Source organism: Ranitomeya variabilis, chromosome 4 (genome assembly GCF_051348905.1).
Source record: "Ranitomeya variabilis isolate aRanVar5 chromosome 4, aRanVar5.hap1, whole genome shotgun sequence".
NCBI lineage: Eukaryota > Metazoa > Chordata > Amphibia > Anura > Dendrobatidae > Ranitomeya > Ranitomeya variabilis.
This window is the reverse complement of record NC_135235.1, coordinates 108408278-108426817: the sequence shown is the minus strand read 5'-3', so window position 1 is coordinate 108426817 and position 18540 is coordinate 108408278. Positions and strand designations below refer to the sequence as shown.

The 18540-nt window shown below is 43.6% G+C and overlaps 1 protein-coding gene across 5 annotated transcripts in view; it reads left to right on the top strand.

Annotated features, from left to right (window-relative positions):
• The window catches only part of MARCHF8 (membrane associated ring-CH-type finger 8), a 284339-nt gene that overhangs the window by 2937 nt on the left and 262862 nt on the right, over window positions 1–18540 (top strand). Inside the window, exon 2 of one of the 5 annotated variants that reach the window (XM_077259085.1) lies at window positions 13424–13486. The exons of the other annotated variants lie outside the window; for them this stretch is intronic. The gene's annotated coding sequence lies outside the window, so the exon portion shown is untranslated. The remainder of the gene's footprint in view (window positions 1–13423; window positions 13487–18540) is intronic. 5 annotated transcript variants of the gene reach the window in all.

The window sequence follows — 18540 nt, the reverse complement described above, 5'->3', positions numbered from 1 at the left end:
CCATAGCTGTGCCATATAGTGCTCTGCACCGTTCATAATTGCCCCATAGCTTTGCCATATAGTGCTCTGCACCGTTCATTATTGCCCCATAGCTGTGCCATATAGTGCTCTGCGCTGTTCATTATTTCCCCATAGCTGTGCCATATAGTGCTCTGCGCTGTTCATTATTGCCCCATAGCTGTGCCATATAGTGCTCTGCACCGTTCATTATTGCCCCATAGCTGTGCCATATAGTGCTCTGCGCCGTTCATTATTTCCCCATAGCTGTGCCATATAGTGCTCTGCACCATTATTTCCCCATAGCTGTGCCATATAGTGCTCTGCACTGTTCATAATTGCCCCATAGCTGTGCCATATAGTGCTCTGCACCGTTCATTATTGCCCCATAGCTGTGCCATATAGTGCTCTGCGCCGTTCATTATTTCCCCATAGCTGTGCCATATAGTGCTCTGCACCATTATTTCCCCATAGCTGTGCCATATAGTGCTCTGCACCGTTCATTATTTCCCCATAGCTGTGCCATATAGTGCTCTGCACCGTTCATAATTGCCCCATAGCTGTGCCATATAGTGGTCTGCGTCGTTCATTATTGCCCCATAGCTGTGCCATATAGTGCTCTGCACCGTTCATAATTGCCCCATAGCTGTGCCATATAGTGCTCTGCACCGTTCATAATTGCCCCATAGCTGTGCCATATAGTGGTCTGCGTCGTTCATTATTGCCCCATAGCTGTGCCATATAGTGCTCTGCACCGTTCATAATTGCCCCATAGCTGTGCCATATAGTGCTCTGCACCGTTCATAATTGCCCCATAGCTGTGCCATATAGTGGTCTGCGTCGTTCATTATTGCCCCATAGCTATGCCATATAGTGCTCTGCACCGTTCATAATTGCCCCATAGCTGTGCCATATAGTGCTCTGCACCGTTCATTATTGCCCCATAGCTGTGCCATATAGTGCTCTGCACCGTTCATTATTGCCCCATAGCTGTGCCATATAGTGCTCTGCACCGTTCATTATTGCCCCATAGCTGTGCCATATAGTGCTCTGCACCGTTCATTATTGCCCCATAGCTGTGCCATATAAAGCTGTGCCATTGCTGCTGCTGCAATAAAAATAATAAAACACATACTCACCTCTCTTGCTTGCAGCTCCTCGGCGTCCCGTCCCGGCGTCTCTCCGCACTGACTGATCAGGCAGAGGGCGGCGCGCACACTATATACGTCATCGCGCCCTCTGACCTGCACAGTCAGTGCGGAGAGACGCCGGGAAGATGGAGCGGCGCCCGGCGTGTGGAACGCGGACAGGTGAATATGACATACTTACCTGCTCCCGGCGTCCCGCTCCTTCCCCCGGACAGCTGGTCTTCGGTGCCGCAGCCTCTTCCTCTGTCAGCGGTCACCGGCACCGCTGATTAGAGAAATGAATATGCGGCTCCGCCCCTATGGGAGTGGAGTCCATAGTAATTTCTCTAATGAGCGGTCCCACGTGACCGCTGAACAGGGGAAGAGCTGCGGCACCCGGAGACCGTGGGACTGCAGGGACAGCGCCAGGAGCCCCGGAAGCAGGTAAGTATGCCTCAGCGCCCTCTCCCCCTCATCCGCCGACCGTGACTCGAGTATAAGCCGAGGGGGCACTTTCAGCCCAAAAATTTGGGCTGAAAATCTCGGCTTATACTCGAGTATATACGGTACATTCCTTCTTTTTTCTGAATTTTGCGAATTTATTTTTATTCACAGTGCAGACTAATTGTGAATTATTTTGATTATTACAGTTATGTATAGCTGATATGTAGGTTTTATTTTTGTAATGTATAGATAGTGTTTTATATAAAAATATATATATTTTTTATAGTGATGGGAAGATTTTTACTATTATTCCATCCAGTTTTTTTTACATATATTTGTTAGATACTATTTCTTCTAGGAAGTATTTTAACACCTTTTTTAAGGGAGATATAATTTATTTTTTTTTAATTGTATTTTTTTTTCTTCGTTTTCCCCTGTAACTGGGGTGTCTCAATTACAGGAATAAAAGGACCCCTGCTGTGCCAGGCATCACTGGCAGAGCTTGTCTGGGCCTGTAAAGGCCCCGTCTCACATAGCGAGATCGCTAGCGAGATCGCTGCTGAGTCACAAGTTTTGTGACGCAACAGCGACCTCCATAGCGATCCCACTATGTGTGACACGTACCAGCGATCAGGCCCCTGCTGCGAGATCGCTGGTCGTGTCGGAATGGCCTGGACCTTTTTTTGGTCGTTGAGGCCCCGCTGACATCGCTGAATCGGTGTGTGTGACACCGATCCAGCGATGTCTTCACTGGTAACCAGGGTAAACATTGGGTTACTAAGTGCAGGGCCGCGCTTAGTAACCCGATGTTTACCCTGGTTACCAGCGTAAATGTAAAAAAAACCAAACACTACATACTCACCATCTGATGTCCGTCAGGTCCCTTGCCGTCTGCTTCCTGCTCTGACTGACTCCCGGCCGTACAGTGAGAAGTGAGAGCACAGCAGTGACGTCACCGCTGCGCTCTGCTCTCCTTGTACGGCCGGATCTCAGTCAGAGCAGGAAGCAGACGCCAAGGGACCTGACGGACACCGAAAGGCGAGTATGTAGTGTTTGTTTTTTTTGGTAACCAGGGTAAACATCGGGTTACTAAGCGCTGCCCTGCGCTTAGTAACCCGATGTTTACCCTGGTTACCCGGGTGCTGCAGGGGGACTTCGGCATCGTTGAAGACAGTTTCAACGATGCCGAAGTCGTTCCCCTGATCGTTGGTCGCTGGATAGAGCTGTCTGTGTGACAGCTCCCCAGCGACCACACAACGACTTACCAACGATCACGGCCAGGTCATATCGCTGGTCGTGATCGTTGGTAAATCGCTTAGTGAGACGGGGCCTTAAAGCTCCAGCATGCCTGCTTTACGCAGCAGATACCCAGTGATCCTGTGATCGCTCGATCCCTTCGAAGTATCAGCCATCCTGATGTTTCTATTCTCTGCATAGTTGGCTAAAATGCAAAAGCAGTGAGAAACTGATCCCCAGGACCCCGACGGTCTCTGATAACCGGACCACCTGACATGCTGGACTGTTGGAGGGTTAGTCCAGTAATGCCAAGACATGTTGTAGAATTGGCATCTGCTGTCAATGACCAGTGAGCAGTCATGAAAGGGTGAATGGTTACCAGAATTGCATTTTCATACTGTATTTACTGCATGCAGATAGAACGGTTCCTTGTCCTACTCCCTATGCAGATACATGTACGGCTCCCTTCATATGTATGTATAAAACCGGTATCAGAAAAAACAGTACCGGTGTCATCAGTGTTTTGGATCAGTGTGCCATCAGTGTTTGTCCTTTAGGGCTCATTTCCACTTGCAAGGAAAACGGACGAGTGCAATCCGATAAAAAATCGGGGAGGAGGGCTCACTACACGGGACAGCACAGCTGAATTATGTGGCCGACCTCCTTCATGGCTCATCTGAACACCTAATATCATAGATTATTATGTGTGTGTTCGCATTTATGTTTATTTTATATGTGTGCGTGCGCGCGTATTGTTTTTTGGTTCATGTATGATACTGTAATTGTAAAGAATAGGAGAATCAACCAGGCTCTTTAAAGGGTTATTCACCAAATAATCAAGTTATCCGCGATACATCGGATCATGGATAACTTGCTGATCACTGGGGTTTCGACCACTGGGCCCCCCAGAGATTCTGAGAACAGTGGTCTGTAGTCTCGTCCTGGATGGAGCAGAGTTGTGCATGCTCGGCCTCTGCTCTATTCATTATCTATAGAGCTGGTGAACGCTGCTCTTGGCTATTTGTCAGTTCCATAGACAATGAGTAGAGCAGATAACAGATGAAACAGATGCCAGACATATTATATATAATTTCAGTTCTTCAATACAAAAAGTGAAACTCATGTATTATATAGAGTCGTTACAAACAGTGATTTCTGTTAATGTTGATGATTATAGCTTACAGCCAATGAAAAGCCAAAAGTCATTATCGCAATAAATTAGAATACTTTATAACACCAGCTTGAAAAATGACTTTAAAATCCAAAATTTTGGCCTACTGAAATGTATGTTCAGTAAATGCAATACTTGGTCAGGGCTCCTTTTGCATCAGTTACTGCATCAGTGCGGTGTGGCATGGAGGCGATCAGCCTGTGCGCTGCTGAGGTGTTATGGAAGCCCAGGTTGCTTTGATAGCAGCTTTCAGTACGTCTGCTTTGTTGGGTCTGGTGTTTCATCTTCCTCTTGACAATACTCCATAGATTCTCTATGGGGTTAAGGTCAGGTGAATTTTTCTGGCCAATCAAGCACAGTGATACTGTTGTTTTTATGCCAGGTATTGGTACTTTTGGCAGTGTGGACAGGTGCCAAGTCCTGCTGGAGAATGACATTTCCATCTCCAAAAAGCTTGTCGGTAGAGGGAAGCATGAAGTGCTCTAAAATTTCCTGGTAGACGGCTGCGCTGACTTTGATCTTGATAAAACACAGTGGACCTCCACCAGCAGATGACATGGCTCCTCAAACCATCACTGATTGTTGTAACTTCACACTGGACCTCAAGCGGCTTGGATTGTCTGTCTCTCCACTCTTCCTCCAGACTCTGGGACCTTGATTTCCAAATGAAATTCAACATTTACATTTCATCTGAAAACACCTTGGACCACTGAGCAACAGTCCAGTTCTTTTTCTCCTTGGCCCAGGTAAGACGCTTCTGGTGTTGTCTACTGGTCATGAATGGCCAGACACAATGAATGCAACACGTGTAGCCCATGTCCTGGAATTGTACATGTGTGGTGGCTTTTGAAGCAATGACTCCAGCAGCAGTGTGGAGTGGTTGCTTGTGCACCTTTTTCTACCACACTTTTTCCTTTGACTCAACTTTCCATTAATATACTTGGATACAGCACTCTGTGAACAGCCAGCTTCTTTAGCAATGACCTTTTGTGACTTACCCTCCTTGTGGATCGTGTGAATGACTGCCTTCTGGACATCTGTCAAGTCAGCCATCTTGCCCATGATTGTGCAGACTAAAGGACTTGTTTAAACGCTTAGGAAACCTTTGCAGGTGTTTTTTGTTAATTATTCTAATTTACTAAGATAATGATTTTTGGGTTTTCATTGGCTGTAAGCCATAATCATCAACATTAACAGAAATAAACACTTGAAATAGATCACTCTGTAATGACTAATACACGAGTTTCACTTTTTGTATTGAAGAACTGAAATAAATTAACTTTTTGATGATATTCTAATTTTGTGAGAATCGCTTGTATATAGTTGGCCACTGCCGGTTCCTGCAGTTATCACGTAACCACGAGGATGCGCATGTGCCAACTACAGTGTCAACCACGTCTCACAGCGTTCTATTCCCTGAAATATCTGACACTAGTTATTGCTGCAACTATGACCTCACTGGAACCAGCAGAACTGAATCCTAATATAATATATATATATATATATATATATATATATATATATATATATAGTTATAATTAGATGTGTGGGGGGCCCAAATAGAGCTTTTGCTATGGGCCCTGTGGTTTCCATGCACGCCCCTGCGGTAGTAATGAGGGCAGTCTGGCCCGTCGCTCGTAGCCCGAGGCTCCCATTGCCAGACCGTCCTCATGAGAAGCTGCGTGTCAGGCAGGGAGGGGGGCCCAGACACATTTCTTACACAGGGACCCCAAGCTGTCAGTGTCCGCCCCTGCTACCTTTTATAGACCGTGAAGTAATGCATAAAATGCAGGAGACAAGACTAGTAAATGTGAGTCACTCTGTACTTGTAGTTCTCCTTTCTCTGCATGTTCCCTTATATCGGGAGCTATGTGACTACACGCTGTCTGAATACAGGTTACATGACTATAGCTGAGAATCATTTTGCTTCCTTTAGACGACCCCCTAGGGGTTAAGTGCTTAGCATCCTCTTTTTCCCTGGCTGGGAGCCATGATCAATAAAGTTATCACTCGTGAGAAATATTTCCTGTTAGAACTGGAATCAATTATCATCTGTGATGTCTCCTGAAGTAAAATTGTTAGTCATCCTGGTCAGGGAATTTGCATGCCGCCATGGTTCTGTTCTGTGTTTTGAACTGAAAATAAAGTGGTGATCTCACAACAGAAATTTTCTTTTACTTCCTGTCAATAATTTCGGCCAAAGCTATGGTCCCCGACTGGCTCGTAAAGATGTAGATTGGGTTCGGGTGGGCATGCGTGTGACTGAGTGGCCGTGTTTAATGGCTGTAAAGCAAATCCTGTCTGTAGGTCACCCCGTCATACTAGCGTCGCAGTACAAGGGTCGGGCATTCTTCCTGCCGATTCCTCTCTGGCAATGATTTGTAAAGAATGTAATAGAGAACGGCTTGAAGAGCAATTACCTTATAATAAAAGCAAATACCATGCAAGGCTGCCAAAAAACCAAAGGATCTGGTGTGGGATGAGCTGCAGTACCAGGCTAATTGCTGGGATGGGCACGCCGCTGCGCCTGTGTAAACAAGGAGGGGGCACAGCTTAACCTCTATTGTGCTGATCTATGGGAATCCCCGAGAATGGAGTTGGATGGTAATACTGGCTGATTTCAGAATACTGTGCACCTTGCTCACTTCTGATACTTACCGAAATAGACACCCAACATGATTTGAATATCCTCTAGCTGCTGACGCTTAAGAATTTGCACATCATGTAAATGGATTTTGTTCACTAGTCCTGCTGTCCAATACTGGCCATGACCTAATGCAGATAAACCATGCTGTTCAAAACAAATCCAGGCTACTCCCTTTTAAAGGGGTTTCCGACCTTGGGCTACAAGTCTGCTGTCACTCTATGTAACTGCAGACTTGTGACTCCTCACATCACGCACTCTGGACTGTAAGGATTCCCTGGTGCCAGGAACAGGTGGGCATGTGACCACAAGCATGCAGTTTGCTAGACGTGTCCGGCCTTGCTCATGGCCTCATAGAACCCATTCATACAATAAAAACACAAAACGCTTTAATTGTGGATAAAAATGGCCGTGTAGTTTATTTAGGGTTACATAAATTAATTAATCACCAATAAATAAACTCCATAAATTATAAAACCAAAGTACCAAACTTTTCCAATAAACCAATCCACCCAGACATGGGTGATTTTCCCACAAGTAAACTACACGACAGTAAAATTACAAGAATTCAGGGGAGGGAGGGTGGGGTCTTCTTTATCTTCTTCTGCTGACAGAATGACCAGATACCACAAAACAGGTGTTTATATATTCAAAAAAAGAGCGGCAAAGCTGCTAACAGCCAATAGAAAACCGTTACAATAGCTGCCAAACATACCAGAAAAAAACTGGATAAAACCAGTGTCACACTTTCAGAGATGACTGACCTGACCTTTATTTGACCTTTCTTCTGACAGAAAGTCATATTAAATGACAGGGTCCATGAGGCCATGAGACCCCCGCTATATTTCTTTCAGGTTTACGCGGGGGGGCTAACATTACATTTGCATTGAGTGAGGCCGTGCACGTGTAGTCGGCATGTGACTGCAATCAAACGCACGCACCAGAGAATCCTCGCAGCGTGCAATGTGATGATGCGCAAGTGTGGTAATATGGTGGGGGGCGGGATTATATGTGGTGGGGGGTGGGATTATGTGTGGTAATGTGGGGGGCGGGATTATGTGTGGTAATGTGGGGGCGGAGCTACTGTGCAGGGTCGGGATTAGCAAGTAATCACGATGCTATATATATATATATATATATATATATATATATATATATATATATATATATATATTTCAGGGAGTCAAAGGGCTTGATCTCACAGCTTCGAAGTCATAAATAAGAGGCTGTCCATGTAGGGCAGGAGGTCCCAGTCAGGAGGGCACTGTACAGTCCATGAAACAGACAGGCATATGAATTTAGGCAGAAGCTAAGTTATTACAAGTGTACTTTTGGTCCGTGTGCACACCAGTCTGCACGCACATTGACCAATATTGGCCTGCATGCTAGTATACATAGGCTGTTAAATACCATTTCCTCGTGGGGGGAAAAAAATGCAGAATGCACTTCCCGATTTACAGATTAGATTAGTAAATGTAAATTGTAGGCAGGTCCTGACCTTCCATCTAAGCAGACAAGCACATAGAGCCAGTCACCTTGATGGTCTGCAAAGTTCGGCCCTTGTCTGACCTTAACCTTAAAATTAGTAGATTTGTGTGAACTATGTAGTTGTTTGGACAACTTTTAGCACACCTGGTTTTTCGTATAGTGGTTTGTTTTAGACTGGCGATCCAGGCTATGTACAAGCCCACTGGCAGCCGTTTATTGGCATGTTTGGTCTTGGTGACGAACACTCTACATATCATTCATATACGGTAATTTGTTCTTTGTGCATAGAATATCATGTTGGCAGCACATAGCCTGATTACACAGGGCAACGTGCAACTGATATAACAATTATTACCCCCAAGGAACAAGCCTTTTGCGCTGGATGATTGACAAGCTGATTAGACAGACTTATAGTCAAGAACCAGAATCTTTATGAACATAATCTTTATTAAATATTAGACAAGACTAACACAAGTAAACACAAAATGCAGTTTTTACATGAAGGTTTTTATTATTAAGAAATCCAAATCTACAATGCTGTGTGAGAAACAGTCCCCCCCTCCTTATAACCTAAATTAACTTTGGTTTGTCACATCTCTGGAAAGCAGAGTTCAAATTCTCTAGCCATGCCCAGGCCTGATTTTCAATCAAGAAATCATTTTATCAGGCAGGTCCTATTCAAGTGAAGTAGACCAAACGATCCTCAAAAGCTAGACATAATGTCGCAATCCAAAGAAATTCCGGAACAAATGAGTCTAAAAAAAGGTTATAAGGAAAAATGAGAGAAACAGGTTATATTATACTCCCTCACCCAGGGGATGTCCCGGTTCTGTTCTGGTCCAATGGGTGTCGCGGTCCATTCCGGGGCCTCCCATCTTCTTACGATGAAGTCCTCTTCTTGTCTTCACACTGCAGCTCCGGCGCAGGCGTACTTTGCTGCCCTGATGAGGGCAGAGCAAAGTACTGCAGTGCGCAGGCGCCGGGCCTCTCTGACCTTTCTCAGCGCCTGCGCACTGCAGTACTTTGTGCTGCCCTCAACAAGGCAGAGAAAGTGCGCCTGTGCCGGAGCCGTGGCAGGAAGACAAGAAGAGGACGTCATCGTAAGAAGATGGGAGGCGCCGGACCGCAACGCCTATCGGACTGGACCGAACCGGGAGCACCCTGGGTGAGTATAATATAACCTGTTTTTCTTATCTTTCAGGATACATCGGGGGCTTATCTACAGCATTACAGAATGCTGTAGATAAGCCCCTGATGCCGGTGGCCTTAGTTTATAGACCATTTTTGGGGTGACAGATTCCCTTTTAATAAATTTCATTTACTTCCCTTCTGCTTTACATCAGCAACATTCGTTAAATGTTCTTTTATTTTGTTAGTATATTAGAAGGTTTTAAAATGTACCAGCAAATGTACAAAACTTTCTAGGTACCTATTCAGTTTTGAAGTGACTTTGGGGGCAATTATATATAATGAAAACGCCACAAAATGATTCCATTTTAAAAATGGCACCCTTCAAGACATTCAACACTGCTGTTAGTACTGTAGTGGCATGACCGGAAAGAACTTTTTCGTGTTTACCACCTAAATGTTGCTAACTTCTGGACAGGTCTCTAAAGTCGGCAGACTCTAAGGCCGTTATTTGGCCCTTAATTGCCAACGCAAGCATCAGGACTGCACAATCATGATGTCAAGGTGCTGATGGTGTTAAAGAGGGAGCCCCCAAACTGTTAACCATCTAGATTTCATAGTCACTCTTACCAACACTGATCGTGACTGATGCAGCAGGGTGTACAGCTGACTGCTGCTGCATTTTCACTCATCTGGAATGCTAGTCCCTTATGTTTCATGTCAGTAAAAAGACATATTGGTGGTCATTAAGGGGTTAAAATTTAATGCCAGCAAAAATGTTGATCAGCAAATCGTAAAGGGTTTTCTGAAGATAATTGCGCCAAAGTCATGTGACATTTTTATTTTTATTTTTTTTAAAGTTCACACATTACATAGCTGCATGCCAATGCGCCTCTGTCTCTTAGGTCATCATTCTTTCAGCGCTTTTACATTTAAAATTTACTACTCAAATTTTGTGTATTGAAAAGGAAAATCCTTTGATTTACAAGGTCTGAGGTTAGATGGATGGTATCATTTGTGAGAGTAACCATCTTATTGGAGCATTGGCAGGATAACCACAGGTAACACTCGGTGCCAGCAGGCCCGTCTAGTGATAATGCATTCTTGCAGCCAAGTTGCATAAACTTTCTTTGTTTCTATGACGACGCAGTTCAGAAGAACGTCTTCTCTGTGCTGTGTTTTTTTTTTTTTTTTTTTTTTTTTAATAAGACGAAAAAGACTGAAGGCAATAAATAGTTCTAGCAGGGACTGCGACATCATAAAGGTCCCTGGAACCAGCTGGTATCATAGCAAGTAAAATATTCTAACTGCTTTTAGACATTTGGAAATTGTAATGATTTTTAGCCAGAAATAAAGAATATATAGGCAATTTTATAAAAGGGGTTCTCGTACAATAGATAAAAATATACATTAAAATGTAATTTTAAACAAATTCCTAAGTACCCTTAACTAACAAACCATATTTGCTTTGACTAGTGACGTAATGACTATAGGACATTAATGTGGCCGGTGTCTTGTTACACTGACAAAAACTTGTCCTAGAGTATCAACAGAACTGGTGCTAGTGAGCATGTGCAGTAGGAAGCCCCCACCCTCCCTTCATGTGTGATAAGATGTGCTCCCAGTGGCCTGATACTGGAGATATCAGGGGTGCTGAGGTAAGAAGAGGCCGCTCACACTGCTGTCCACCCTGTATAGCTGATCTAATACTGGAGATATCAGGGGTGCTGAGGTAAGAAGAGGCTGCTCACACTGCTGTCCACCCTGTATAGCTGATGGAATACTGGATATATCAGGGGTGCTGAGATAAGAAGAGGCTGCTCACACTGCTGTCCACCCTGTATAGCTGATCTAATACTGGAGATATCAGGGGTGCAGAGATAAGAAGAGGCTGCTCACACTGCTGTCCACCCTGTATAGCTGATCTAATACTGGAGATATCAGGGGTACTGAGGTAAGAAGAGGCCGCTCACACTGCTGTCCACCCTGTATAGCTGATCTAATACTGGAGATATCAGGGGTGCAGAGATAAGAAGAGGCTGCTCACACTGCTGTCCTCCCTGTATAGCTGATCTAATACTGGAGATATCAGGGGTGCTGAGATAAGAGGCTGCTCACACTGCTGTCCACCCTGTATAGCTGATCTAATACTGGAGATATCAGGGGTGCTGAGATAAGAAGAGGCTGCTCACACTGCTGTCCACCCTGTATAGCTGATCTAATACTGGAGATATCAGGGGTGCAGAGATAAGAAGAGGCTGCTCACACTGCTGTCCTCCCTGTATAGCTGATCTAATACTGGAGATATCAGGGGTGCTGAGATAAGAAGAGGCTGCTCACACTGCTGTCCACCCTGTATAGCTGATGGAATACTGGATATATCTGGGATACTGAGGTGAGAAGAGGTTGCCCACCCTGTATAGCTGATTGAATACTGAAGATACTTGGGGTGCTGAGGTAAGAAGAGGCTGCTCACACTGCTGTACACCACTTATTTTTAAATGCTCAGCTGCTTCTGTGAGATCCTGAGGTAAGTTTGACAATATGTGGTATAGATTATCTACAGGTCACAAGAGAAATCCATAAATGAGAACTTAATTTTATATTCTTTTTTCCCCCCAATGATTTGACCTACATGGAATTTTTTTTCCAGTACATTATATGGTAAAGTGAGTAGTGTTTCCCCCCCCCCAAAAAAATAAAAAAATAATAAAATAAAAATCCAGTTCTCATAAATCTATATTGACACAAAAATAAAAAAGGTTAGAAAAAAAAATTAAGTTATTGTATAATTACTTTTTTTTTCAAAAGCTGTAGGTCTTTAAATCTTTTTTTCATGTGTTCTTAAAGAAAATAAACAAAAATACTGTAAAAAAAAATAATTCAGAGGTTTCTTGCAAAAACCTACGAATAAAGGGTAATATCCAGAATCAAATCCTCATCTATCAACAGAAAAGTTAATGAGTGTCTGCTCAGTGTGGGACCGACTGCAGAAAACGTAGGTTTTCCCTATAGGTGGAGGTCACGTCATCTGATGTTGTCAAAAGTGCAGACTGACACCCCATTTAGTCTATGAAACTGACATACAGTAATTGAAGTCTGCTTTAATCTGTCTCCTTCCGTTGAGTGCACATGTTCACCTGCTGCTCTAGTCAATCCAGAGACACAGGTAGGTAGGGTTTTCTCTGTAATGCTTCAATGTTTCAGTGAAAATATGGTTTGATGAGCCGGCCAGGGACTTTCTTATGTGTACATTGGTAGACCTCTCTATCAACTGGAGCACCGTGGAGAGAATCCAACTGGGGAGGCATCGGACTAGCCACGTCCAGTCCTTGGTGGGCCCTTCAAACTCTATTTTCTCTTAAATGGTCTGTGGTTGTACAGTGAGACTCTAATTCATGCTCCTCATGATTTTCAGTGACAGGTTCCCTTTCAGATAAAACTATTGTTTGAACGTTTTGGGCTATGTTCACATCTATGTAAGGAATTTCATATTTTTTTCTGTTGCACTATAGGATTGGAAAAATGCAATTCATGCAAGGGACGTATCCATCACACGAGGGACATAAACAATGCCGATGGACCTTGGTGTCTGTCAGGTTTCCATCATGGTGTCTGCCATAATGTACCAGTATTAAATCTCACTGAATGCTTCTCTGTTCCTAAAAATGGCAAAATCTGTGATGGAGACCTCGTACAGATATAATCAGAGGCTAATGTGGTCAAAGTTCAAATGCAGCTCATCTTTTCCAAGCTTTAAAGAGCTTACAAAAATGAAAGTAAAAGCAGCTCAGTAAGGTCTTGTTCCCTCACATCTACAGATGCATTAGCCAAAAACAGGAAATTCTTTTAGTTCCCTTACAGTAAAACTGCAAAGAAGTTCTATTATCTGCAATTTTATTTTCTGTATTATTTGACCATTTTAGTTTTGGTACCTGAGGTGTCCTTATATGCTGGCATAGAGTTAAATGAGTGATAAAGATTAGTACATTTTGACTGATCTTCCATAATGTGAAAACCACCTGCTTAATGTTGTGTGAGGCCCATGCCATAACCTCCAGAAAACCTCTGAAAGTTTCTGATTTGAGTAGATTACAGGGGGTGTCCTCTTTTGGATAACTTTATTCCATACGCTGCTGATATACAGTTATTATAAAAATATAAACTGACATTACTTACCCTCTCCAGGTCCAGAGCTGGCCCTCCTCTGCTGCCCTGTTCTCTGGAGAGCTCGTGCTGGACTCGTGGAGGGTTAGTAGTACTCAGTTTGTTGGCTTTTTATTACTATACCAGATTATGGAATACAATGGCACAACTTCTAAATCATTTGGGACTTTCTGCTTCCATATTCAAAATGAATTCCATTTCTCTGTTCCTGGAATGGAATTTCAGAATGCAGAAGTGAAACGTGCAACAGAGCCTGCAGCAGGTTATTTCAGGGTTGCCCTATGTCTACAATACCCTAAACTCTGGTGTTCTGATTTTAGCAATCTTAAATACCCCTTCATTGCATTTAAGCCCCTGCTGTCCATGGATCCATGATACCTCTAGGCAGTGGAACTACATCCACAACAATCAAGCTGTCACTTGATTTTTCCAGTGTGATTGCTTACTCGGTTCTGTTCTCTTCTGCCCAGAAACTAAAAACTTTGAGCACCCATGTCTCCTCTTGTATACAGTGGGGAAAATAAATATTTGATACACTGACTATTTTGCAAGTTTTCCCACCTAAAAACAATGGAGAGGGCTGTAATTTTTGTTCTATGAACACTTCAACTGTGAGAGAGAAAATCTATATAGAAAAAAAATCCACAAAATCACATTGCGGTTTTATATAATTAATCTGCATTTTATTGCTTGAAATAAGTCTTAGAAACCATAGAAAAACAAAACTTAATATTTGGTACAGAAACCTTTTGTTTGCAATTTGACCAAGTTTGCACACACTGCAGCAGGGATTTTGGCCCACTCCTCCATACAGATCTGCTGCAGATCTTTCAGGTTTGGTTTCGGGGCTGTCGCAGGGCAACGAAGGAGTTTCAGCTCCCTCCAGAGATTTTCTATTGGGTTCAAGCGTAGAGACTGGCTAGGCCACTCCAGGACCTTGAAATGCTTCTAACTGAGTTACTCCTTAGTTGCCTTGGCTATGTGTTTTAAGTCATTGTCATGCTGGAAGACCCAACCACGACCCATCTTCAATGCTCTTACTGAGGGAAGGAGTTTGTTGGCCAAAATCTCACGATCCATAACTTCATTCATCCTCCCTTCAATACGGTGCAATCGTCATGTCCCCTTTGCAGGAAAACACACCCAAAGTATGATGTTTCCCCCGCTATGATACACAGTTGGGACGGTGTTCTTGGTATTGTACTCATGCGTCTTCTTCCTTCAAATAGGCAAGTGGAGTTGATGCCAAAAAGTTCACATGACCACCTCCCATGCCTCCTCTGGATCATCCAGATGGTCATTGGCGAACTTCATATAGGCCTGCACATGTTGGTGTGAGCAGGGGGACCTTGCGTATCCCTGCAAGATATTAATCCATGATGGCGTAGTGTGTTATTAACCTGTAATGTTTAAGACACTGGTCCCAGCTCTCTTCAGGTCATTGACTAGGTCATCCCGTATAGTTCTGGGCTGATTGCTGGCCTTTTTCAGAATCATCCTTATCCCACCAGGCAAGATCTTGCATGGAGTACCAGGCCATGGTAGATTGACAGTCATCTTGTCTTTCTTCCATTTTCTAATAATTGTGCCAACAGTTGCCTTCTCATCAAGATTCTTGCCTATTGTCCTGTAGCCCAACCCAGCCTTGTGCAGGTGTACAATTTTGTCCCAGATGTCCTTAGGCAGCTGTTTGGTCTTGGCCATGATGAAGAGGTTGGAAAGTGTGGGGACAGGTGTCTTTTATACAGATAACAAGTTCAAACGTGCTATTAATACAGATAATGAGTGCAGAGTAGGAGGGCTTCTAAAAGAAAAAGAAAACTTAACAGGTCAGAGAGATTTTTGCTGGTTGGTAGATGATCAAATGCTTATTTCATGCAATAAATTTTAATTTAAAAATCATGCAATGTGATTTTCTGTTTTTATTTGTAGATTATGTCTCTCACAGTTGAAGTGTACCTGCAATAAAAATTACAGACCTCTCCCTTCTTTGTAGGTGGGAAAACATGTATCAAGTACTTATTTTCCCCACTGTATAATATACCCTTTTTTTTTTTTTTTTTTTCAGGTTGTGCCATTGCTAGGATCAAAGCAATAAGTTGTACTCTGGGTACACAGCAGCCAATATTAGTTTTTGAAGCCCCATGACATTGGAAAGCATTAGGGTTCGTTCACACTGCAAAATACTGAAGAACAACCACTGACGCATCTATTCTCCATGAAGGGACATCTATTCTCCATGAATGGGGTGGTAAATCAAAAACATTTCCACCTGTATCACTGGGGCCTATCTAAATATCCATCTATTATTATTATATTCAATTGCAGAAGTTATTATTAGTCCAAACAACAGGCATTTAAGTAAAAAATTAAAAATTAACCCCAAAGATAGACCTTATAGGTTGGCTTTGTTATAAATCTCTCACGCAGCGAGCGGTGACGTCAGTGAGGTTACCGCAATTCATAGCCGATTAATTCCTGTCACTTTACTGACGTCACTGCAGACACGTTTTCATACTGCTGTCACTGTATTCTGGCTAGTTTTGATCAGTTGCATTACTCATGTCACTCATGCTCAACACACCATTCGGACGTAGCAGAGTTACAGATCGTCATGGGATGGATGATTCCTTTGGAATATTTGATTTGCTAAAAATAATAAATGGTTTAAAGAGGTTTGGTAAATGTTTTGCACAAATAAAGGGCTTTCCTGTGTGTGTTTGCTTTAAACTTACAGGGTTAGTAGTGGAGGTGACACCTTGACATTACTAAACCCTGAGCTTGATGTCAGCTGACATCAACCCTAAACCCATTAGGGTATGTTTCCACGTTCAGGATTGCATCAGTCTTTGGTCAGGATTTTATGCAAGTAAAATCCTGACCAAAACTGCACCTGAGGTCACTGGCAGGTCACCTGCGGTGTACCTGCGTGTTTTGCTCATAGTAGCAACATGCAGCGTTTTGAAAAAACGCACAACGCATGCGTTTTCGCGGCAAAAACGCATGCGTTTTTAAACGCATAGTGGAGTCTGGATTTCATAAAATCCCATCCACTATGCTGTAACATCTGGACGCTGCGTTTTTGACGCAGCAGAAAAACGCAGCGTTTCCTGAACGTGGAAACATACCCTAACACCGCTTGCCATGCAGCAGGTCAAGTGGGAAGAGCCTATATTAAGTGCCAAAATTGGCACATCTAATGAGTACGCCATTTCTAGGGTGGCTGAGGGCTGGTGTTTTATTAGTCTGGGAGGGGGCCAGTATCCATGGCCTTTTTTCCCAGGCTATTAATATCAGCCCGCAGCTGTCTGCTTGGCCTTTGCTGGTTATTAAAAATTGGTGTGCTTCTCTTTTTTTTTTTTGTTTTTTGTTTTGTTTTGTGAGTTCCCCCTATTTAATAACCGGTAATGGCTAAGTTTTTCCTTTTATTAGCTAAATACAAGTACAAAAACTACACACGCAATGCACTGATTATATATATCTCCCTGGCATATTTCTATGTATCTGATCTATATCTGTTTATAACATTGTTTTATTAGTTAGAAAACTAGCTTGAAATGTAATTAAAAGCTGATGTTAAAAACGCATTCCATAGGCATGTCATGCGAATGATAGGTGAGGGAAAAAAAACGCTTGACACTCTCTAAGTTTTCTGACTGAGAATCGCATCTACTTTATATACGCAGATGTGCACGTACCCCAGTGGTCATTACGTGGTGAAGCAGAGTGATTTACCAGCTCATTCCTGCCGACTTGTAAAGGGTTGATTAGTGTAGGCAGGAGATCAGTGCTGGATGATGTACACATTTAATTGCTACATGTCTAGTTAAGACTAGAAATGGTATTTCGATGTGAAGGCCGTTTCCAAGCAGACTGGTACAAGAGTTAATATGAACCTTGTACTGTCAGTGACTTTAAGGATATGCGCACATGTTAAAGGGAACCTACCACCCCGTTTTTTAAAAATTAGATAAAAATAGTGTGAAATAGGGGCAGAGCTGGGCTTTACATTAGGGCCTTTTCGGTGCCTTTACACCCCCGTTAGGCTGCCCAAATACCTTTGTGAAGTGGCCGTTTTCTGCTGTCACTCAAGTGGGTCAGGTCGGATGGGCGTGGTCACAGCGCTGTTTGTCCCCCAGGATCCTGCTCATCATTACGTTGGCGGCGTAGTGGTGTGCGCATGTCCAAAGAAGATCCACTGCCCAGGAGATGAATAACGGCGCGGTCTTCACTATTCAGCCGTTTACCGGTGGGCGCGGCCATCTTTCCTGTGGCCGCGCCTGCGCAGATGGAGCGCTCTGCTGCCCGGGACTTCAGGAAAATGGCCGCCGCGATCTCCATCTGCGCACGCGCGGAATCCCGCGGCCATTTTCCTGAAGTCCCGGGCAGCAGAGCGCTCCATCTGCGCAGGCGCGGCCACAGGAAAGATGGCCGCGCCCACCGGTAAACGGCTGAATAGCGAAGACCGCGCCGTTATTCATCTCCTGGGCAGTGGATCTTCTTTGGACATGCGCACACCACTACGCCGCCAACGTAATGATGAGCAGGATCCTGGGGGACAAACAGCGCTGTGACCACGCCCATCCGACCTGACCCACTTGAGTGACAGCAGAAAACGGCCACTTCACAAAGGTATTTGGGCAGCCTAACGGGGGTGTAAAGGCACCGAAAAGTCCCTAATGTAAAGCCCAGCTCTGCTCCTATTTCACACTATTTTTATCTAATTTTTAAAAAACGGGGTGGTAGGTTCCCTTTAAGTATTAGCAGCAGAAAAATCTGCTGCAAGTACTGATGTATTGGCAGGAAAAAACTGCTTACAATATTTTTTTTACTTGTGTTTTTGAGACTCTTTTTTTTTCTCATGTATAGGAGTGGGTAAAAAAAAGCTGCAAAAATGCTGATAGAATTAACATGCTACAGATTTGTATCTGCTTCAAATCTGCAAGGAAAAAAATAAGCAAATGTGCATGAGACTTCACTTTACTAGGAAATGTTTTTTTCAGTCACCCACGACGGCACCACGAGAGAGAGGATCCGCCCTTCAAGGACAGGAAACCTTCAAGATAAAAAGGCTGGCTCCTCTCTCCGCATCAGTTGGTTTCCTGTCCTTGATGGGGAATAAGAAGGGGTTTCCGAAG